Source organism: Adiantum capillus-veneris, chromosome 5, assembly GCF_014529385.1.
Source record: "Adiantum capillus-veneris isolate H3 chromosome 5, ASM1452938v2, whole genome shotgun sequence".
In the NCBI taxonomy this organism is placed as follows: domain Eukaryota; kingdom Viridiplantae; phylum Streptophyta; class Polypodiopsida; order Polypodiales; family Pteridaceae; genus Adiantum; species Adiantum capillus-veneris.
In genome coordinates this window covers 43,322,555-43,346,557 of record NC_140935.1, presented here as the reverse complement: position 1 = coordinate 43,346,557, position 24,003 = coordinate 43,322,555, and the positions used below count along the sequence as shown (strand labels likewise).

The 24,003-nt window shown below is 42.3% G+C and overlaps 1 pseudogene; it reads left to right on the top strand.

Moving 5' to 3' along the window:
• Window positions 1-20,126, top strand: part of LOC147457211 (uncharacterized) — an 83,790-nt pseudogene extending 63,664 nt beyond the window's left edge.
• The last annotated feature ends 3,877 nt before the right edge of the window (window positions 20,127-24,003 follow it).

Here is a 24,003-nt window from a genome sequence, read left to right as displayed (position 1 = left end):
CCCCCCCCGGCAAACATTCAACTGGCCATAACTTTTCCTCTAGAGCTCTGATTGACAATCCAAGAAGACATGCATGCTCCACAACTTGCAATTTTTAGTATTAGCCACACTGAGCTAGCTCTAGCGATCTGCCCCCATCCGCCCTCCCTATCGAGGATCTGTCAAGCTTTCTAACTTTGACTCTGGATAAGGTTCTTCTTCAACTGTTCTCTAAATTAATTCAACATCTACTGGTTTGTCTCTTAGAGATGTTTTTGAACAACCTTCCATACTTCTAGAAAGGACATCAACTTCTTTGAAATGCAAAACCGCTTAATACAAAATCCATGCTGATAAATGGAATTGGCTAAGTTCATTAAGAGACTTGTTGTAACGATATTCCTGACCCCTATTGATGGACATTCATCTTGACGGCCCTTTCCGTTTCCGAGCTCATATGTGCACCTTACCTTTGGCCATGCCCTCACTTAGACACCTTGTCCTTGAGGCTCCATGATTGTGGATACCCTTTGTGTGGCTTGAATGCTTGTGCGATTAGCGTTGTGAGCGGGATGAAAACACACACAGCGCCTCTATAACGACCCGACACACACTCTTGGAAAGATACACACACACACACACACACACACACTATGGGGCACCACTCGACTTAGACAACACACCTGGCCGAGAGAGGGAACACACCTCTGGAGTGATAGGAGAGAGACTATCCACTTACCCACTCCACACAGACACACACACACACACACACACACACACACACACACACACACACACACCCCCAAAAAACTCAGCTCAAAAGAGGAAAATTTCTGATGTTTAGATACAATTGAGCTTGGGCCAACACCAATGGGGCAAATAGCTCACACAATATGGGTAAAATAAGCCAGATACAATCACAAACTAGAGTAGAAACTTCGCTCATAGGAGAAACTTACACAGAAAAATAGCAGGAAAAGAGTGAGGAATTTGGCAAAATGGACAGCGCCATCGCGTCCGGAACGGCCCAAAACCCCAGTCTACAATGTCAAAGTGCTCAAATCCGACCTCGGATGAGCAGTTTACGGCCAAAACAGGCTCCAAAAACCCCAAAAACACACCTGCGGCTGTTCCTCCTCTCTTCTCCACGTTTTTTCTGGTCTCCTCTCAGTTTTTTCAGTTCCCACACTTAGATTTATTAGTTGGGCACCCTTGGCCTTTTAGATGACCTCAAACGGACCCCGAACAGGCCAAAAACTGACCTCGCAATGCATAGTTGTCACCTTTTTTGCATCATCCGCACACCTGACACTCATTTCTTTTCAATACTGCGTCTCGCAACCACGTGAAGTGGCCCCAAAAAGTGGTCCTAATGATGACCTTTTTGCATAACTCTCACAAGAAAACACCACTTTGTGTCCGTATTCATCCACGTGCAAATATTGACCCCGTTCGGCCTCCTGACGCCACTCGATGCCATTTGACGCACCTGCTTACCTCATGTCGTCGGCCCACGGATAGCTTCCTCAAGAAGTTTTACGCGCTACCAACTCCTCCTTATTGTAGAAAAAACATAGTGGTACTGGTAATAGTGAAAATCGATGCACTATGTACACCCTGTCCTACCTGTACACATGTGGGCCCCACGTAACCACCTGGCTTTGAAAAATGGGCAATTGTTGATTTGATGCACCATGCATGTATATGTACATATGCGCAATCCCTTGCTCCAAAAAACTCCTGACATACTTTGCCCATCCCCTAACCTGCTAGATCATTCATGATCAGCAGTAGCAAAGAGCGATATGAGACTCGCCGCATCACAGGTCTCCTCATCCTTCACCAACATTGCTTGCTCCACAGACAGTTCATCTTGCTCCACCATCATCAATCTAGCATGATACAATTTCAGACGCAATCCATTTACCCTTGACTTATGTAGAACACCATCCAGGTTAGCCACCTGATATGTGCCATTTGGAAAACACTCCACTACCTTGAAAGGGCCTTCCCACTTAATTTGAAACTTCTTTTGGAAGGTGTTGTCCAGCTTACTTGTGTAGCGCAAAACCAAGTCATGCTTCTTGATACCCTTACTTTTGACCTTTTCATTTATCTTTGCTAAAGCCCTATCTTGCATCTGCCCATAATGTTCCAATGCACTCATCCTATCCAGCTGAACCTCTTGTAGCTGTAAGAGCCTCTCTTCGAATGCATCACTAGGTGGCCCAAGCAACTTCTCTAACATCTTGACCGCAGGCAACTCTACTTCCACAGGCAATAGTGCTTCTTTTCCATACACCAAATGAAATGGAGTAAACCCTGTACCTGTCTTCACCGAAGTACGGTAAGCCCATAATGCACTAGGCAATTCCAAATCCCAATTCTTTCCTTGGTGCTCTGTCACTTTCGAAAGAATCTGTACCAACTCACCATTGAATCTTTCATTTAAGCCATTACATTGTGGGTAATAAGGAGTGGTATGCTGGTGCCTAATCTTCATCTTTGCACATAAAAAATCTAGCAGTTTAGCTCTAAAGCCAGGTCCCTTATCTGAAAGTAGCTCCAGTGGCACCCCAAACTTGCAACATATTTCATCATACACAAATTTGCCACATCCTTTGCAGTGATCTGTTTTACTGCTATAGCCTTTGCCCATCTAGAAAGATAGTCCACTGCCGTCAAAATATAGCTTTTGCCCCTACTTGTGATAGGTAACGGGCCTATTGCATCAATCCCCCACTTTTCAAACACATCAAACGCCATAATGGTTTTTCGTAGCTCTGGCTTCAACACTCTCTTCCCAAATGCTTGACACCTATTGCAAGACCTACACCAATGGTGAACATCCTTGTGCAAACTAGGCCATACATACCCCTCTTGCAAAATCTTATGCAAGGTGATCTTTAGAGCAAAATGGCCACCACATGCGCCTTCATGATTCTCTTCCAACACTCTGTAAAGCTCCTCCCGCCAAGGTACACGTCTCAACATGAGATCAGCCCCTTTCATGTATAAGACATCACCAATCAATTTGTACCTGTATGCTCTACGCACAAAGCCATACTTCTTAGACTTCTGAATCTACTTTGGAATGATTCCTATTAGCAAAAACTCCTCTTCTTGATCCAAACTTTCCCGGACATGATAAAGAGGTAAGGTGGTCCTCAACACAAATAGCTCCCCAATCATGCCTTGAGCTGCTTCATGTGCCTCTCCATTTAGAGCATGTTCAATGTGTCTGATGATCCATGCTTCGAACCTTTTTAACAGGACTTTAATTCTGAAGCACATTTCCTTCAATGAGGTGTTCTTGCTCTTCCACACACCCAACACTTGCTTCACCACTAACAAGGCATCACCTTTTATGCTCAACCTTCAAACCCCATGCTTCAAACAAATGTGTAATCCGGCTTCCAGAGTAGCATATTCAGCCTCATTGTTACTATGAGCATCCAATTTGAACCCTCTCTTGCATACTAGCTTCCCCTCTGGATCATAAAGTGCTATACCCCCTGAAGCTGCATCATGGCTCTTTCTGTATGAACCATCAAAGAACAACACATGTGCATTGCTGATCTGTGGCACTTCTTCAACTACCTTTCTCACCACCTCTTCCTTAACAATAAGGGGATTCTCCTTGTAGGTCAACAAATCAGCTAGGGTAGCCCTTGTACTATCTTCCACTAGAAAAGAGAACTCAAACTCTTGCAGCTCAATTACCCATTTCTTCACCACATTTGACATGTTAGTACCATTAATTAACTGTGGCAAAAAGGCATAACTCGTCAAGAAAACAAAAGGCCGTGGTAGCAAGTAATGACGAAATCGTCGACAAGCAAATATTACACTGGCCATCACTAGCTCTACTTCGGAGAACTTTCTCTCCGCTACCAACTTCACTCGGCTTGCACAATACACTGGCCTCATATAATGGCTGCCCTTCCCCTTTTGCAATAGAATGGCTCCAATGGCATCATCCCCTACTGAGGGATTTACATAAAAAACTTTCTCCCAATCAGGAGCCTGCATGGCTGACAAACCCCCTAAAACCTCTTTCACCTCTTGAAACACTTCTTCACACTTGTCATCCCATTGCAATGGATCATGCTTTGCCACTTGTTGTAATGGATAAAGAATCTGAGAAGACAATGGAATAAACCTTGCCATGTACTTCACTTTCTGTATAAAGGTTGCCAATTGCTTCGTACTCGTAGGTGATGGAAGAAGAATAATAGACTTAACCTTGTCTGGATCAGCCTCAATGCCATTTTCTGACACCATGTGGCCCAATAACTTCACCCTTGGCTGTGCTAGATGACATTTCTTTGGATTTAGTTGTCCTCCACATTCATCATATCGAGCCAATACCATCTGCAGCTTCTCATGGTGTTCAGCCCTACTGCTATAAACACAGAAGTCATCCATGAAAGCTTTAACAAAACTACCAATGAATGGTTCCAACACCCAATTTGCTCTCTCTTGATAGAAGGAAGGTCCATTTGACAACCCAAATGGCAATACTGTGTAGCAATAGCAGCCCCATGGCGTAATAAAAGTTGTCTTTGTGCGGTCTTTAAGAGCAATCTTCAATTGAAAATAGCCTGAAAAACCATCACACACACTGTACCTCTCATAACCTGCCACTGAATCCAAGATCTGATCAATGAATGGAAGAGGATATGGGTTCTTCTTAGGGGCTGCGTTTAAGGGTTTAAAATCTACACAAATTCTCCACTTCCCATCCTTCTTTGGACTGAGTACAACTGGACTCACCCATTCTGTGGTCTCCATAGGGACTATGAACCCTGCCTTCAATAACTTGTCCACCTCTTCTCGCAAGGCTTCCAGTTGCTCTTGACCCATCCTTCTTAGCCTTTGCCGCACTGGCTTAGCACCTTCTTTCAGCTCTATATGCATCTCTTCGCCCTTGAACCCTCTGATCTCTTCATATGAAGTAATGAAAAAATCAGGAAAACTAGCCAGCATGTGCAAATATATATCCTTCTCCATAGTTGAGAGGTCTCCACTGATCATTTGTGTCATCAATTCCTGCTTCTTTGACAACTCAACCTTGGTTTGCATCAACCCTTCAATCACTTCATAAGGCCCTTCACTTTCATCTTCAACCTCATTCGCAAATGCAACTAAACCAAACTCTTGGATTTATTTGTCCATCAAAAGAAATGCAACATCAACATCCTCATCACTGCAGGTAGTGCTATCACTATCCTCATCTGTCACCGTGGAAGAGTCTTCATCACCACACTCATCCTCATCTTCATAAAGCTCCTCTAATCGTTTCCTTGTGTCCATATTATAAAGCTTCTTGGTACCTGTCTTTCCATAGAGGCTAATCGTACCATGTTGCCAATCTTGAACAGCTCCCACTGCACGTAACCATGGTCTGCCCAGTATAATAGGATATGCTCCCAACCCTGTTGGCATCACATGAAAATCAACCACTGCCTTTGCATCATATGCCTCCACTTCTAAGCTCTTTACAACACCCAAGCATTTTACTTTTTGATGGTTTGCCAATCTGATCCGAAACCCTGACACCCAAGCCACTGTGAGACCCATCTTCTCAACGCATGAGTGTGTTATGACGCATATTTGGGCTCCGCCATCCACATAACCTCGTCCCAAATTTTTCCTTTTATGCCACACATCTACTATTGGACAAATGTCTGGTAGCTCATCCATTGCCAACACCTTTACTGAACCTCTCTCTGGCTCTTTCTCCATTGGGTTAACCATCCTCTTCCACTGTCGCTTTAGCTTAGCTCTATAAGCTGCCCAAAAGTAACATCTGCCTTCCTGCTCGTCAGATCCTCCTTCAAGTCATAGCTTAATTGCCCATCCCCTAGTGGAAAATATGAAACATGAAACTTTCGACGAGCTCTCCTTTTCCTCTTGGCCTTGACATCCTCGCCTTCATGGCTCTTTCCTTTCTTCTTACTAGGACCTGGGGCACTTCTTCCTTCCTTTTCCTTTGCGGTCCTCTTCCCAATAGGCATCACTAATGTACCCTCTAGCTTTGATGCCTTCTCCAAGGTGACTACACTTAGCACTTTTGTCTTTCCTTTTTCCTCCTGGGTTACTCCACTGGTTCCTTCGTCTCCCTTAATTTCGATGCCATAATCATTTGACCTAGTTAACACCTGTCTTGGCAATGGATACATGTCTCCCCCCATATTAGCCTGGTGATTTAGAGAACAAAACTTGAAATATAAGTATGATCTCTAGTCACCTATGATTAATGAGAGTGATGTCTACTCTCTTGATGACATATTAGTCTGGTGTAACGAGACAGACTGAACGGGCATCCACCTAGCCGGAGGACACGTAGCCAGACACCACATTTGAACTCTATTAATTTTCCAAGCTAGTGTAGTGATACTCTGTGTAAATACTGATTCTAAAGTAGTAGGTCAATTCTTTGAGTTGTAATGTTGTCATGACATTTATAAAAGTCCATGTGAACTGGCCACTAGCCATTTAGAAAGCCCTAGGTATAAAGGTCAATAACTTTATTGTGAAAGGGGGCTTATCTTTAGAGGAGAAAGAGCTCTATTGTACATACGCTCAAGCTACAAAGCTGCTCCAAACTTGTAATCATCACGACTAATTATTGGGTAATCCATTTTCAGTTTTGAAACTTGCATTGTGTTCCTCTTTCTTTGCTCTTTCATTCAGGTGTAAGCATTGCCAGTTTTTTTGAGGTTTGTGACTATGTATTAGTGAGCCTAATCTTCAGATTTGAGTGCTTAAATCACTATCTTTAGTCGTTTTGACCATAGGAGAGTGTTCCTAGACCATAGGGCGACCTTTCTAGACTGATCTCTTGCAGTTTTCATGACCTTTTTCATGATGGATTGTGATTTTGGTACCTGGTTGGATTGCGACCAAACTTGGTAGGATAGTGCCCCATAGGTGTCCCAGACCTCCTCCTAAAGTTTCGTTGCATTTTGAGTCCGTTCGAGTGTCGAAATGGCGTGATGACCTAGAGCTATGAGAAAGGACATAGGAAGATTTTCCTGATCATTGAGTGTTGGTTTGATTGTAGAGTTGTTGTGTTTGCTTGTTAAGGTTTACTTCTTGAGATTGATGATCTCAAAGAGTCTTTGTGCCCCATCCAAGTCACTTCCCTGAGTATTGACATTATGTTAGTGCTAGATCGCTATGCTACAGACATCTGTCACGACGGCGACCTGCTAACATTGGCGTCGTTGCCGGGGATACGATCCTTAGATGGCGAGTGACCTAGTGCATATTTAGAGCATTCTTTTTTGAAGATTTGGCTTCCTTTCCATTTACACCTTAGCAGTGAAGTAGCTAGAAGTCGATGACTTGCTAGATCTATTCTTGAGAGCTAAAGAGGGTTGTGAGTGAGGTAGCCAATAGCATTTCACTCTTCGATTTTCTCTTTGCTTTTAGAATGCTTTACCGTTTTCCGTTTTAACTTTATTTTGTACCGTTTTGTTTGTTTTTGTTTCATGTTTCATTTTAGTTTTTAGGAGTAGGGTAAGTAGAAACTACAACCATCAAATTTGGGCTAAAAGATTGAAGATAAAAAGGGTGAGAATCATATTTTGGTTGAAATGACCATAACTCTGAAATTCTCAAAATTTGATGGTAGAGACCTCAAAAAGTGATCCAAATTCAAAATTTTGTGGATCTAGGGCATCAAGATACTCTATAGAAGCAAGCTAGAAAGTCTGGCAAGGTTCTATGGAGAAACATGGATTGCGATCCATGTACCCCAGAGACCATTTTGACAAAAAAGTGATTTGTGACACTGTGCATCAGTGGGATATTGCTCTGATCAAGTTTTCTTGAAAGAAAAACTCAAAAATCACGTCAAAATTAAACGTTAGGGCAAAAACAACAAAATAAGCATTTCAGGCACAAAATTTACAGTTTTTTCAACTTTTTGCGATCCAAATTCAAAAAAGGGTGAGATTTGGCTTGTGCAGGGAATAGAGAACCAGCATAACAAAATTCATGAAAAAATGTTGTCAAACATGGATCGAGATCCATGTACCTTTTATCATTCAGAGTTTATATTTGACAAGTGCATCCCTGATAACTAGTGGAACAATTTTTCCAAAAGGGACCATGTCAAAAAATTGAAAAAAGTTGGTCAAAATAGCCAAATACAAAAACCATTCAATAAACTACAAAGCAGATAGAAAAACTCACTTTTGACTGGAAGTTTCTTGTCCAAATTCAAAAGGAAGTGGTGAAGTAGACTATTGACACTGCAGGTAATCATCAGACTAAATTTGGTATTCAAATCTGATTGAACATGGATCGCGATCAATGTACCTCATAAAAAAATGTTGGTTGAGATTTGAGAAGTAGATAGTTGAGACATAGACACACACTTTTCCCAAAAGAACTATATGCAAAAAAGTAGCAAAAAGTGGTCAAAAGAGCCAAAAAAAGAACATTGTCAAAACTGTCACAGCAAACTATAGAAGTCAGTTTTGGTAGGGCAAAACTGATCAAAATCCAAAAATTCTTTGTGGAGCAAGCTGCAAAGATCATAAGCTATCAACATACCAAAATTCAGATCCAAAAGTGGTGGAACATGGATCGCGATCCATGTACTTTTTGGACATAAACTTTTCCAGCCTCTAGTAGAGACCATTGTGAACAAAATTCTCCAAAGGAGTTTTGTAAAAAAAGTCCAAAAAACTCATCAAAAGTGCCAAAAATAGTTCAAGGGTGAAAACCCTAAAACAGACATGTGAATTGACTTTTGCTTGACCTAATCAAGTCCAAATCACACAAAAACCATATAGCAGGGATCAAGAGACCAAGGGCAAGCTGTGAATCAAGTTTCATTACCATCTGACACAGAGGTACATGGATTGCGATCCACGTTCTAGACTGATACCAAACTTACACCATAGCTAGAGGACATCACGAGGAGTTGAGTGGTCTTTTCAAAATTGAATTTGGAGATCAAAAACCAAGTCAAAAAGCCAGAACTACCAAGCACTGCCAGTGCCAGAATTGACCTAACTTTCATTCTAGAGGTCCGTTTTCAAAGAAATTGATACCATAGGACCTCCTAATCATGTTGATGTTGATGGTACCAAGAGAAGTCAATTTGGACTCCAAACATAGATCGTGATCCATGTACCCATAGTGACAGCTTGACCTCAAACTTTCTAGATCATTAGTACATACATAAGAAAACATATGTCTAAGTCCAATTTTGAAAAAAAACCAACATATTTGGGTCAAAAGGGTGCAAAACAGGTGGCATACTAAAAACCGCAGTGCAGACGTAGTGTTGGCTATTTGACCTATCAAACCAAATCCAAAAACAAATCTAGCTTATGGACATAGAGTGCAACAAGCTACCAAGAGATCAAGTACATATGTGGTTGAACATGGATTGCCATCCATGTACCTCAGCTTCAGAATTTGATAAAATTTGGTACAGAGCTTGCATATGATCTTGTCTACATACTGCCAAAATTTTGAAAAATTTGGGGAAAAAAATTTGACAGAGGATCATGGATCGTGATCCATGTACCGCAGCATAGTGGGGGTATCTGGCTTGATGAGCTTATAAATATACTTGAGCACATCCCAAATCTCAATTTTGAGCTAAAAATACCTTCTGGAGACCAAGATACAAGTCAAAGTTCCTCTGTTCTGGTCCTAAGTGTTGGGGTATAAAGCCCAATGTGGTCGCCCAGGTAAGTGGGCGGGCCGCCAGGTATGTACACATATTCTTTTGTAAAAACCTAATAAGAACTCACTATGCTCTACACATTACAGTAGAGCGAGTTCACCATATCGTCGTGCTCTTCTTCTCGCACTCTTTCTCGCATCACACTTCCGCTCGTACTCCTTCAACTGGTATCAGAGCTCAGATCAAGGCTCGGGGTAAGCACTGCAGGAGGCTAGAGTCACCAACTTAGATTGGAGTGAAATTCGATAGGCGTAGACACGGCCCCAAATCTCGTGGGCAAGCTGGAAGGACTCGGTGTTGTCAGAATTTCATTCTGAGGTCATCTTGGTCACCGTTCGGCTTTGACAAAGGTCTGCGTAGGCCATTTTCGACTACGTGGTCTCGACGGGTGCAGATCGGACTCTGCAAATTTGGGGTTTTCGGCCTACGATTGCAGGTGCTGAGGATATCGACACTCCCAGAGTGTTGATTTGTGGCTGTCTACACATCGAAGGACGGCTCACAGTTCTTGGAGGTGTGTCACATATGACACGGGCACATCTACACACAGACTGTAGGCGACATCCACTAGTTCATCAGGTAGCTTGTGTTTGCTCCTTGATATTCCAGATTTCATCCTGACATTGCAGGTAATTCCACATGGGATGTATTGTCAGAGATGATGTATGTCTGTTGAGGGTTTGTTGGTTGTGAGTCACGAAGCAAACAACCGCCGCAGCGGTTACAGCATACAGTGGGAAATTTGTGGATGTATGACTTTGTGAGAAGTCTATGTACTGTCAGATTTACTGCAGCCTTTGTTGAGGGTTGAGTGAGGTTTTATTGAGCTGGGAGATTCTCGAATGTTGAGATCCTTTCGGTGATACAGGTCTTGGAGCGATCCCTCGAGCACCCTTAGATAGGCAGCTAGGATGTATTGACTGTGAGCTAGACAGTTGGGATTGCATCTTTGCTTTACTGCCGTTGAGGCATTGTCGCAGTCTATGCTTATAGGACAGTGACAGGACAGTGAGAGACAGTACAGGTGCAGGATAGGTTTACCCGCAGCTTACAGTGTCAGAGAGACAGTGTTTTTGAGCTGTTTTTGGTCTGTTTTGAGTACACCAGAGCCATTTTACAAAGGAGACTCTGCCGAAATTTATGCAGAATCTGAAGCTTTCTTGGTTCATTTGACAGGTTGATATTGGTTCAGAGGTCAGTTTACAGGGGAAACTCTGCCGAATTTTTCCAAGGAAAGTAAACCACTGTGAAGCGTAGCTATGGCTGGATCATAGGACACTTCTCTTTACAATATCAAGAAGCTAGATGGAACCAATTTCCCATTGTGGAAGAAGCAGATTTGGCACGTGTTGGTACAAAAGAAGCAGATAAAACCTATAAAGCTCAAGGGGATAAAACCAGAAGATATGGACGAAGATGAATGGAGCGAAATGGATGAATTGGCACTTTCTACCATTATGCTGACTTTGGCAGAAAGCGTTTACTTCAATGTAGCAGACGAGATGTCGTCTTATCAAGCATGGTTAAAGATGAGTGATCTTTATGAGAAGCAGAGTGCAGCTTCACAGGTATACTGTCTTAAGAAGCTTGTTGACTTGAAGATGAAAGAAGGGACACCTATGTCCAATCATCTGAATGAATTCAACACAATCTATAGTCAGTTGTCAGCTCAAGGTGTCAAGTTTGATGAGCCTATTAGAGATATGTTCCTGTTGATCACATTGCCGAAAAGTTGGGACACTTTTCGCACAGCTTTGAGTAATTATGCACCTCCAGATGGTTTGACCATAGCAGGTGTAGAAGGCAGTCTGCTTACTGAAGAAACCAACAGAAAGACAATGGACAAAGGCAAAGGAACAGCCTTAGTTGTCAGGGGAAGGACCAAGAAAAGTACAAAGGTGGAAAGAGGGATCAATCTCGTAGCAAGTACCGCATTGCTAAAGGCAAGAGTGACATAGAATGCTACCATTGTGATAAGAAGGGTCACATGAAAAGAGACTGCAGAGAATGGAAAGCGGAAAAAGGCAAAGAGAAAGCAGAAGACCATGGTGATAAGAACAAGTCTTCAGTGAAGATTCAAGAAATAAATGTGACAAACACTATTGCAGAGGATGATAGTCTAGTGTCAGAAGATATCTACTTCTTGAAAAATACAATGGACTCAGCTCTTCTTACAGCATCTGATGGAAATGCATTGAGTGACTGGATTATAGACTCAGGGACATCACTTCATGTGTCTCCAAACAAGGATTGGTTTACCTCTTATGTGACCACTAAAGATCATGTTCGGCTAGGCAATGGGCAGACATGTGAGATCTTAGGTGTTGGAGATGTTCAATTGAAGTTTCATAATGGCTCTTCTTTCATGCTGAAGAATGTGAGACATGTTCCCGCAATTACAAAGAGCTTGATAAGCACAGGTTTACTTGATGATGCTGGCTACGCACCACTTTTGGACAGAATATGTGGAAGATATCCAAGGGTTCTATGACAGTAGCACATGGAGTAAAGTTTGGAGGACTTTATATGATTTATGTATCAAATGTCTCTAAAAATGTAATCAATGTAACCGAGCAGCCGAACGTTTCTTTGTGGCATAGCCGGTTAGGACATATGTCCAAGAAGAGAATGGAAATCTTGTCTCATTCTGGTTATTTGCCTGGCTTGTCATTTAATGATTTTGAATTATGTGAACATTGTCTGTATGGTAAGCAAACACAGCTGCCACATAAGCATAGAAGCAGTAGAAGAGATACACAGTTGGCACTTGTTCATAGTGATTTGTGTGGATCTATGCCTAACCTATCTCTAGGGGGAGATTCTTACTTTATGACATTTATAGATGATTACTCGTGGAAAGTATGGGTTTACTTTCTCAAGCACAAGGATGAAGCGTTTAGTGTTTTCAAAATGTTTGTGACACATGTGGAGAATCAGAGTGGCAAGAAGCTTAAATGCTTACGCACTGACAATGGTGTGGAGTATGTTTCAAAGGCCTTTCAGGACTTTTTTGAGTCAAAAGGTATAAAACGTGAACTTACTGCTCCTTACAATCCTCCTCAAAATGGTGTTGCTAAGAGGATGAATAGGACCATACAAGAGAACGTCAGAAGTATGTTGTCTAATGCACAACTGCCAAATGGGTTTTGGGCTGAAGCTGTATCAACAGCTGTTCATCTTGTAAATAGATCTCCTAGTAAGGTTTTACAGAAGGATTCAGTGCCAGAGATGGTATGGTCAGGCAAAATGCCCTCATACAAGCATCTCAGAGTCTTTGGCTGTGAGGCATATACTCACGTTCCAAAGGAATTTAGGAACAAACTTGAGCCAAAGAGTAGAAAGTGCATCTTTCTAGGCTATGGTAATTCTGGTGAGATGGGGTACAGACTTTGGGATCCCGAATCCAGAAAGGTTGTCCGCAGCAATGATGTTCACTTTTATGAATCCAAATATCATTCTAAACCAGAGAGGGTTGAGGAGATTAGAAGAGTTGTCTTCCAAGAAGATGGACCTGCACGTGCAAGACAAAATGTCAGAGCTCAAGAGGAGCAAGGACAGGATAGAGTGGAACCACAAGTTGTGTCTGAGCCTGAGCCACCTATTGTGCGTAGATCTAGACGTGTCACGCGACCTCCTGATAGGTTTGTTCCATCTATGAATTATGTCATGTTGACTGATTGCAATGAGCCTTCATGTTACAAGGAAGTAGTGCAAATGAAGGACTCCGGGAATTGGCAATTGGCCATGCAGTCAGAGATGACAGCTCCGCATAAAAACCAGACATGGAAGATAGTTAAATTACCACGGGGCAAAAAAGCTCTACCCTTTAAATGGGTTTACAGGTATAAGATCACCGCTCATGATAGTCAGCCAAAGTACAAAGCAAGGCTTGTTGCCAAGGGCTTTAGCAAGAACAAGGCATTGACTTTGATGAAGTCTTCTCTCCGGTGGTCAAGATGACTACATTGAGATGCTTTCTTGCATTGGTTGCCATATTAGATTTGGTGTTCCACCAAATGGATGTCAAGACAACGTTCTTGCATGGTGATTTAGATTTGGAAATTTACATGCAGTAGCCAGAAGGGTTTGTTGAGAAAGGCAAGGAAGATTGGGTATGCCAGTTGTTAAAGAGTCTTTATGGCTTAAAACAATCACCGAGGGCATGGTACCATAAATTCCACAAGTTTATGCTTTCTCAAGGATACAAACGTAGTGAGTTCGATCACTGTATATATACAAATAAGGCTAAGGATGGCAGTTGGCTGATCCTTATTTTTTATGTGGATGACATGTTGATTTCTATCAAGCACTTGGAAGAAATTTCAGCTTTGAAGTCAAAGATGGCAAAATCGTTTGACATGAAAGACATGGGTGAGGCAAGTCATATACTTGGTATGCGCATTGAGAGAGACGGATCAAAGAAGTTGATTTGGTTATCTCAAACAGAGTATATTGACAAGGTTTTGCAACGTTTCAATATGGAGAAGGGAAAGGCATTGAGTGTTCCATTGCCACCATATGTGAAACTTAGCAAACAAGATTGTCCCGTGTCTGAGGAAGAACAGGCTGAAATGGATAAGATTCCATATGTGTGAAAGGAATATTGAGATACCTGAAAGCTACAAAGAGTATGCGTATATGCTATGGGAGTCAGGAGCTAAGTGTAAAGGGTTTTACAGACTCAGATTATGCAGGTGACTTAGACAACTGAAGTTCTACGTCAGGGTATGTGTTTACATTGGCTGGTGGAGCAGTATCATGGCGTTCTAGATTACAAGATTGTGTTACTCAGTCTACTACAGAGGCTGAATATGTTGCAGCATCAGAGGCATGCAAAGAATCAATTTGGCTTAATCGACTAGTAACAGATTTGGGAATCAAAGAAGAGATGCCTGTGTTATATTGTGATAGTCAAAGTGCTATACAATTGGCTCGCAATCCACTTTATCACTCAAAGACAAAGCATGTGGATGTGAAGTATTATTTCATCAGGGAAATGCTCGAGGATAAGCAACTTCAGCTTGTCAAAGTTCACACCACAGAAAATCCTTCTGATCTACTTACAAAAGGACTTCCATCAGAGAGCTTTGCGAATTTTTGCAAGCAGTTAGGTGTAGGGTAGTACATCACTTCTCTACATCTCTTGTATATTAGCTTGTATAGTAGCTTCTCTCACACTTAAAGTACCACATTGGACTTTAAGTGGGAGGTTGTTGGGGTATAAAGCCCAATGTGGTCGCCCAGGTAAGTGGGCGGGCCGCCAGGTATGTACACATATTCTTTTGTAAAAACCTAATAAGAACTCACTATGCTCTACACATTACAGTAGAGCGAGTTCACCATATCGTCGTGCTCTTCTTCTCGCACTCTTTCTCGCGTCGCACTTCCGCTCGTTCTCCTTCACTAAGACTGTGTTGAGTGCTGTTTCAAGTGTAGTTCACTAAAATTGCTCTAACTTTTTATAGACAGCTCCAAATTGAATCAGGTATAGCCAGGAAGAAAGCTTGTGGGCAATAGGACCTAGAACGACTTTTAGAGCTTAATTTTTTCAAGTTTCCTAAATCCAAACTTTTAGGGTATGTAGAACCAGTTTCCAGAGACCAAAAATCCACAAAGACCCAACTTTTGAGAGACCTTACCAGGGGCAAAAAGGGATAAGTTGCACTAACCCAAAGCGGTCTTGTCAAGGACTATCTTGAGAGTTTTAAGTGAGTATTAATCATGACAAATCATTCACTGCTAGGGTTGTCTACTCCATTCAGAGACATGAAAAACGCTGCAATGCCGACAATAGGGGATTGGGAGAATACATAGAGGAGAAGAATCCTCTGATCAACAAACTAAATGTGAGATTCATTAGAACCAATGAACCCATGTAAGTTCTTACGGATTACACTTATGACAGCTTATATAGATCCACAAATGGGGATCAATATACCTTCTATAAGTGTGTAGAACCCTATGCTAGAGAGATGCCATTCCATAAGAATCTCTATGCATTCATGTATGCAGATGCCCATAAAGTGCAAGTTTTGATGGTAGATAAGTATGGAAGGGAGTAAAACTTGTAGATTCAATTGATCTAGAGAGGTATACGTACAACGGTACTCCGATCTCTACTTAATATCAATAAAAAATTATGACAAAACACCCAACAAAGAGGATTTCACCAGGATTTTTCCCAAGACAAGAGGAGAGCACGAGAGACGTCTTTCCACGAGACCACAAATTGGCTAGATTAGTGACTGACCACAATGATTAAGACCATATAAAGTGGCTAATGTATTAAGATAAAATATAATGGGTCAGCAGATCCATATGCTCATGTATCGCTCTTTGAACAAGTTTTGAGAGCTTAAGAGATTGCAGATTTTCATACTCAGTATGAGGGAGTTGGGTTGACATTACAAGGAATGGCTTTAACGTGGTTCAACCTCTTAATAGAGATGATTTCCCAAACATAGCACAAATCTTACAAGAGTTTGTAGAGGAGTTCACAAAAAGGGGAATCAAACATAACATGGTGTCACACATCTACGCTTTCAAACAAAAAGCGAATGAAAGAGTGAAGGAAGATTTGCTTTGCTTCAACAGTACATAGATAGATGTCCTGAGAGAGAGCTACCACAAGATGAGAGATTATCAGTTCTCTTCATGGAGGGATTGATGAACAAAACTCTCAAAAAGGACCTGCATTTAAAAAGATGGACGACGTTTGAGCAAGTCACTAGAGAAGCTCTTTATCTAGTTGACAATTGCAAGGCCTACGGAGAGTTGACTGTAGATACAGACAACGCAACTAGTAGTCCCTCATCTCCAAAGAGCGAATCAACAACAAAGAGAGATGTTCAAACTCCTTGGGAACCAATCATTGATCAAGTGGTTGAGAGGGTGATTAGAAGAATAAACCAAGGCTACAAACAAAACCTAAATGCACGACAACCTCAATCGAAAAGATGTATTACTTGTGAAGGGGATCATCCCACTCCATGTGTAAAACTAAACCAGAGAGGCAACAAGTCTGTTGCACTTTTTTTTGGCCAAGGGATGGGGATTTTGATAGAGAAACAAAGCATCTGCATGAGATTTGAGTGTTGAAGCGAGCTTGAAAGGTTGTTTTATCATAATTTTCACGGCAATGATCTCACTTGGTCGGCTTTAAGGAGTTGTTTTGATAGGGTATGATATGCTTGGAAATGCTACAATGAAGTCCACAACCTTGACGACTAAAGATCGAGATCAGTCATTGCTAGAGGTGTACAAAGGAAGCTGGGCAAGACTTTGAAGAGGATGGCCACCAATGGCCGCTTATTGTTTTTTGCATATCATCTGTGACTTTATCGTATTGTGCGAGTGTGTGAGTGCAAGAGTGTGTGTGTTTGTCAAAGGGAGTTCCGAGAAGCCTTTGTCAAATATTAAAAAAAGTGCTCTAATATGTCTGTTTAATGTGCTACGAGATGGTTTGAATGTGCTGAGGGAGGCCGAGTGTCGCGAGGGGTCCACCAAGCTTATGAGAGGGGCAGCCTTTTTGCAAGACAAGGAGGGTCCGAGCAGGCCATTGCCGATTGGAGAGGGGCTTTTGCTCTATACCGAGGCCTGAGAGAGTAGCGGTATGTAGGCCATGAGGGCCTTGTGAGCATGCAGGAAAGCCAAGAGGGCTTAGAAGATCCTTAGAGGGCTGCAAGCCATCGAAGAGAGAGAGGTCTTTGCCTTGTGAATGGAGCATGATTTGCAGGTCAGCTGAGAGCGAGCATGTTTAGGAAGGGCAAGAGTGGGCTTGGCAGGTTGAAAACAAGCGAGGCCAAGGGCTGCTGAATCGCCACGAGAGTGAGCGGGTTAGCCTCTGCAGGCTACCAAAATGGAGGGGAGAGAGGCTTCCTACGAGATGATGACGAGAGAGAAGAGAACTCTCTGCAGGTCGTGAGTGAAAGAGAAAGATGAGATGGCTCAAAAATGGTTGCTACCGAAAGAGAGAGTTAGAGATGCTTTCTTTCTTTGAAGCTTTTGGCTTTATTAAAACCCACTAGGGGTGCTCCCATAGGAAGGGATTCGAGGAGGATTAAAGAGAAAGAGCGATTTGTCGTTGCTGCAAGTCGAGCTAGAGAGAGAAAGAGGATGCTTGGGACGCCTGTTCGGGGCTATTGTTGAGAGAGAGTCAGTGAGTTTGCCATGAGACTGTTGTGAGAGTGAGTGAGTGAGAGAGTACAATATCTGGTTCTAGTCTCGATTTTCGTCTCTCTTTCAAAATAAAGACAACATTCTCTCTCTTCCTTTTTGCTGAACTATTAAGTGATCATGTTCGTGGATAATCATTAATACAATTTGGCACCGAGACTGCATTGCACATTCCTTGGCAGCAGAGTTTAACAGCACATCTCGAGCCATATTTCCTTATTGGTGGGATTGGGTTGGGAGTTTGTCTTTTTGTCTTTGCTTGGTTTTTCTTGTCTGGTCCTGCTCCATGGCCCAGGCATAGAAAAATATCCATCAGTGGCACGCACGGTGGGACCCAGCTTCTAGAGTTCTCGCTTGAGCGAAGTACCTGCAATTCTCAGAGATGGAGCTAGTTTTTCCTTTTTGCTTGTATTTGATTTTTAGGTTGGTTTCTTTCCTCGCGGCCATATGGGATGCATTCATATCTAGGCAGGGGGAATCCAAAAAAAGGGTTATTTTGACGTCTGTTGCTACCTAGACCTTGAATATTGATGATGATGTTTGTGAGCCTTTAGGTTTTTATAAAATTTGGGATGAGTTTTTAGCCCATTTGAGCGATGAAGTGGATGAAGACGAGGGCATTTCCCTTGAAGATATTGCTTGGAGCGAAGCATTGAGAGAGAGTGCGACTCTTGACGAGTGCATATGGGATGTCTTTTTGGCCAATGTAGTGGATGATGCCACTTTTATTGAATTTTTTCTTTAGGAGGAGAATGTTGATGTACCTCTTGTTCTTTCCCACCCTCCCACCCTTGTTGAGGAGGTGTTGTATGGAGTGGGGTTTACACATTCTTCTGAGCATATCGATGATGAGATGTAGCCTTTACAAGGGGTCGGGTTTGTCACAGGGGATAAGCCTGTGATTGCAGCCACACATTTTGACGATGTTGTCCTTATTGAAGATGTTTGTGATGGTTCTAGTGTTAGCTCTCTTGATGTTTCTGATGGCAATGTGGTTCCTATTGAAAATGTTTTTTTGAGAGAGCAGCATGATTCTCTAGTTGCAGATCCCGTGGTTATTAATGCTTATGATGCTTTTAGCCCACCACCTATTCCCCAAGCTAGGGAGCGACCTATTGACCAGTGGATTGTGAAGTTGACACCCTTTGATGACGGTGGGGTTGTAACAGCTGACTCCCATTTACTGCAATTTGTGCAAGCTTGTAGGTTTGAGGGTTATGACAAACCTGATAACCTTATGAGTTTTTTCCTGTTTTTCTCACTGGGGTAGCTATGCAATGGTACCTTAGTATGATGCGTCATTCTCCACATTTGATGCAGACTTGGGATGGATTGGGTAGCGCTTTTGTTGCCAAATTCTCTCCTATTTTACCTTCTTGTTTAGTCTTTGGGACCTTGTTAGAATTCTTCCAAGGGGAGGGTGAACCAATTGCTGATTATATTCATCGTTTTCAAACTTTCACGTGGAAGCATTGTGATACCTATTGTTTTGATGAAAGGGTTTTGTTGGAATGTTTTCTTACGGGTATGTTGAGGGATATTCAATTTCATGTGAGGTTGTCTGATCCAAAGAAACTTGATGATGCATATGCACGTGCTAGGGTTGTGGGGGAGGCCTTTGAAGCTACCGCCCTAGCCATCCAATGGAGGGTAACATTAAAGGCTGAGAGATCCAACAGAGAGACTTGTTCGTCGACGGCGATGACATGTGCTTCTAATGTCTCTATTCCACCATATCTCACTCCAACACCTTTGCAAGCTAATGAGGCACCTGTTTTTAAAGATAACACTTATTATCTACCACATTGGGTACCACATGTGCCACAACGTGAGTTTGTTTCCCATCCAAGGGGGTTTTGACAAGATAAAGAGGGAAAATAATAGAAAAAGGGTAAAATTTAAATGGAAAAAGAAAAGCCCAATGGACAAGGCACTGGTCTAACCGGAAATTCTGGGTTCACACTAGCAGGCTAGTTTTCCCCGTAGGACGCCACTGTTGCACTTTTTTGGGGCCAAGGGATGGGGATTTCGATAGAGAAACAAAGCATCTGCATGAGATTTGAGTGTTGAAGCGAGCTTGAAAGGTTGTTTTATCATAATTTTCACGGCGATGATCTCACTTGGTCTGCTTTAAGGAGTTGTTTTGACAGGGTATGATATGCTTGGAAATGCTACAATGAAGTCCACGACCTTGACGACTAAAGATCGAGATCGGTCATTGCTAGAGGTGTACAAAGGAAGCTGGGCAAGACTTTGAAGAGGATGGCCACCAATGGCCGCTTATTGTTTTTTGCATATCATCTGTGACTTTATCGTATTGTGCGAGTGTGTGAGTGCAAGAGTGTGTGTGTTTGTCAAAGGGAGTTCCGAGAAGACTTTGTCAAATATTAAAAAAAATTGCTCTAATATGTCTGTTTAATGTGCTACGAGATGGTGTTGAATGTGCTGAGGGAGGCCGAGTGTCGCGAGGGGTCCACCAAGCTTATGAGAGGGGCAGCCTTTTTGCAAGACAAGGAGGGTCCGAGCAGGCCATTGTCGATTGGAGAGGGGCTTTTGCTCTATACCGAGGCCTGAGAGAGTAGCGGTATGTAGGCCATGAAGGCCTTGTGAGCATGCAGGAAAGCCAAGAGGGCTTAGAAGATCCTTAGAGGGCTGCAAGCCATCGGAGAGAGAGAGGGCTTTGCCTTGTGAATGGAGCATGATTTGCAGGTCAACTGAGAGCGAGCATGTTTAGGAAGGGCAAGAGTGGGCTTGGCAGGTTGAAAACAAGCGAGGCCAAGGGCTACTGAATCGCCACGAGAGTGAGCGGGTTAGCCTCTGCAGGCTACCAAAATGGAGGGGAGAGAGGCTTCCTGTGAGATGATGACGAGAGAGAAGAGAACTCTCTGCAGGTCGTGAGTGAAAGAGAAAGATGAGATGGCTCAAAAATGGTTGCTATCGAAAGAGAGAGTGAGAGATGCTTTATTTCTTCGAAGCTTTTGGCTTTATTAAAACCCACTAGGGGTGCTCCCATAGGAAGGGATTCGAGGAGGATTAAAGAGAAAGAGCGATTTGTCGTTGCTGCAAGTCGAGCTAGAGAGAGAAAGAGGATGCTTGGGACGCCTGTTCGGGGCTACTGTTGAGAGAGAGTCAGTGAGTTTGCCATGAGACTGTTGTGTGTGTGTGTGTGTGTGTGTGTGTATGTGTGTGTGTGTGTGTGAGAGAGAGAGAGAGAGAGAGAGAGAGAGAGAGAGAGAAGAAAGAAAAATTAATGCGCTGCCCTATAGGGTGTAAGCCCTGATACCTTCAAGCAAAGTGGAAGCCTACGAAGCTGCATCAACGAAAGGTTTTGAAGCCAAAGATAAGTTTTGTAAAGCTTGCTGTAAAAACAATATTTTCACTATTCAAATTGCTCAATAATTTCACAATATCTCGTTCTCATCTCGATTTTGTCTCTCTCTTTCAAACTAAAGACAACATTCTCTCTCTTCCTTTTTGCTGAACTATTAAGTGATCATGTTTGTGCATGATCATTAATACAATCTAGCACCGAAACTGCATTGCACATTCCTTGGCAGCAGAGTTTAGCAGCACATCTCCAACCATAGTTCCTTGTTGGTGGGCTTGGGTTGGGAGTTTGTCTTTTTGTCTTTGCTTGGTTTTTCTTGTCTGGTCCTGCTCCATGGCCTAGGCATAGAAAATTATCCATCAAAGTCCTAGAGAAACAACCACCTCTTTTGAATGATGGTAATGTAGGAGTCAACTACACTCAGCCAACTCACATGCCACAACCTACAAGAAATCAGTACTCCATGGATGGAAATACACTCATGTTCATAGTCAATCAGGAGTATGGTTCGAAGAACATTCTTACAAGGCCAGAACAGCCATCGGCTAGATGACCAACTATAAAACAAGAAGGTCCATGCTATGAGTGTGGAGGTGATCATTGGGCACGAAGTTGTCCAAACAAGGTCCACAAATAGAAATATTTTTATTATGTGATGGTTGTGGGAGAGACCATCTACGACAACACTGTGCTAAAAATCCAAACTACAAAGGGAAAGCAACAATAAATGTTGTAGGCGTAATGCCTTCTTCAAGTGGATTCGAGGTAGAACCCTTGATTCCTGTAAAGGTGATGACTTAAGATCAAGCTCAAGAAGCTGCCAAAAATGCAATCATTGAGGAGGAATCCACATTGCCTGTTCAAATAGAAATTAAGAACATCTCGATGAGAACAAGAAGAAAATCATGGAAAGCCAAACGAGACAAAATGAAAGTGAAGAGGCTCTAGGAGAAAACTGCTATGGAAACTCAACTGAATCAAACAAAAGAATAGCTTAGAAAAGAGCAAGAAAGCAAGAAAAATGCAAAGGACCTAAAGAGTCAAAGACTAACTCGGAGGTTCAATCTTGGTGGTGGACAAAGTCTTTGAGCCTTTAGATGCAATTTTGAAGGCCTATGAAGCTAGGCTAAAACCCAATCAAACCCAAGAGCATAGATGGTTGACATATCCTCATCTAGGGTATGAAAACAAGAGGTTGCAAATGTGAAAAGAGCTCATCCAGACGGGCCCCAAAATCTTACGGAACCACATGTTCTAGATGCTCCAAAAACAGAGGTGCTAATCTGCAAAATAAATACAGGAAATGGAGAGCCATGGTATTGTCAACAGAGAGCGGGAAGAATCGAAAGTTGATTCACCTTTAGATACAAAGGAAGTAGCCAATACCACAGATGGGGTGGGCTCACAATCAATGATTCCTATTCCGAAGGTAGAAGAACCCTGGCCAAAATCCTCATGGGAATTGATCAGAAACCAAAAAGATGGTAGTGCTACCTTACAGTCGGCACCTATTCTTGAAATAAACATGGATCATGAATTTTTTCCAAGGGATATAGGATCTCTATATGGGGATGCCAGGTATGTAGCATCTGAAGAGAGCGAACCACGCTCTCTTAAGACTTTGACATCTTTCATAGGAAAACTTGAAACAAAATTGGAGGTTAAAATTGTTCCTTCTCAGTGGAAAGCCACACCAAAAATTATAGATACCAAGAGATTGCGCGAATTAATGTCTTCTCCTATACAATGCACACTTTATCTCTCAAAGTTGCTAAAAATTAGACCGCATCTATGGGGCCAAATGGACAAACGCTTGGAAAAGATGGGATTGAAAATCCCTTCACATGACCAACTTGCAAACAAAAACATGGATGACACCTCGCCTAAGAAGCCACAGAAAAAGACAGTACTAGTAAATAAGGTGGGTGACTACTATGAAGGATAAGAAAGAAACACGCCTTACCACTTGAGTTCAAAGGAGTAAAGACGATTGCTATATTAGATAGTGGGACAGGAATTTCCATTGCAACCAAAGAAATGTGGGAAAAATGGGGAAAGCCTGCTCTTAGGAAAACTTGATTTAAACTACAAGTAGCATAGGGATACGTGGAGAAATCGATTGAAATATTAGAACAAATCGTTGTATCCTCGTGTGGCATAGGATATGAGCACACCATTACCATAATGAATTTTGACAAGAGCAGCAACTTTGACATCATATTGGGAAGACCATTCATGCGTCATCTCAACATGGTACAAGACTAGGGCTATGACTATATCTACTTGAGACACAAAGAGGTCACAACGAAAATCAGTGTCAAATATCATAGTTATAGAGATGTAGAGCGAACCCCGGGAGAAGATCTAAACTTTACTATGGATCAAGAAGATGATATATCAGCCAAGCTGAAAGAAAAAGCACATATTTGGAAGTATGGAGCTCCCAAGAGTGTAAGTCAGAGGAAGAAGGATTGTATTCTTGATCGACCTGTGAAGGACCCATACTATATTCCAGAACCTTTTCCTGAAGAAATGTTCGAACCCTTTGGATGGGATCAAATACTGCCGATTCTTGATGTCTGCATAAATGAGGCAACCAACACCAAATTTTGTGATGAAGATGGCTATGATATAACTCCCTTGTTTACGATAAAGGTGTTGAAGGAAGCAAATGAGATTTGTGAGTGTGAAAGCAGAAAAGGGGTATGGATGGCTATGTCATTGAACATGATGCCAAAGTGCAAACAAAGGAAGCAGAGCAACCACGAGAATGATAACCTAGGTGACCTGCAAGAGGAGATTCATG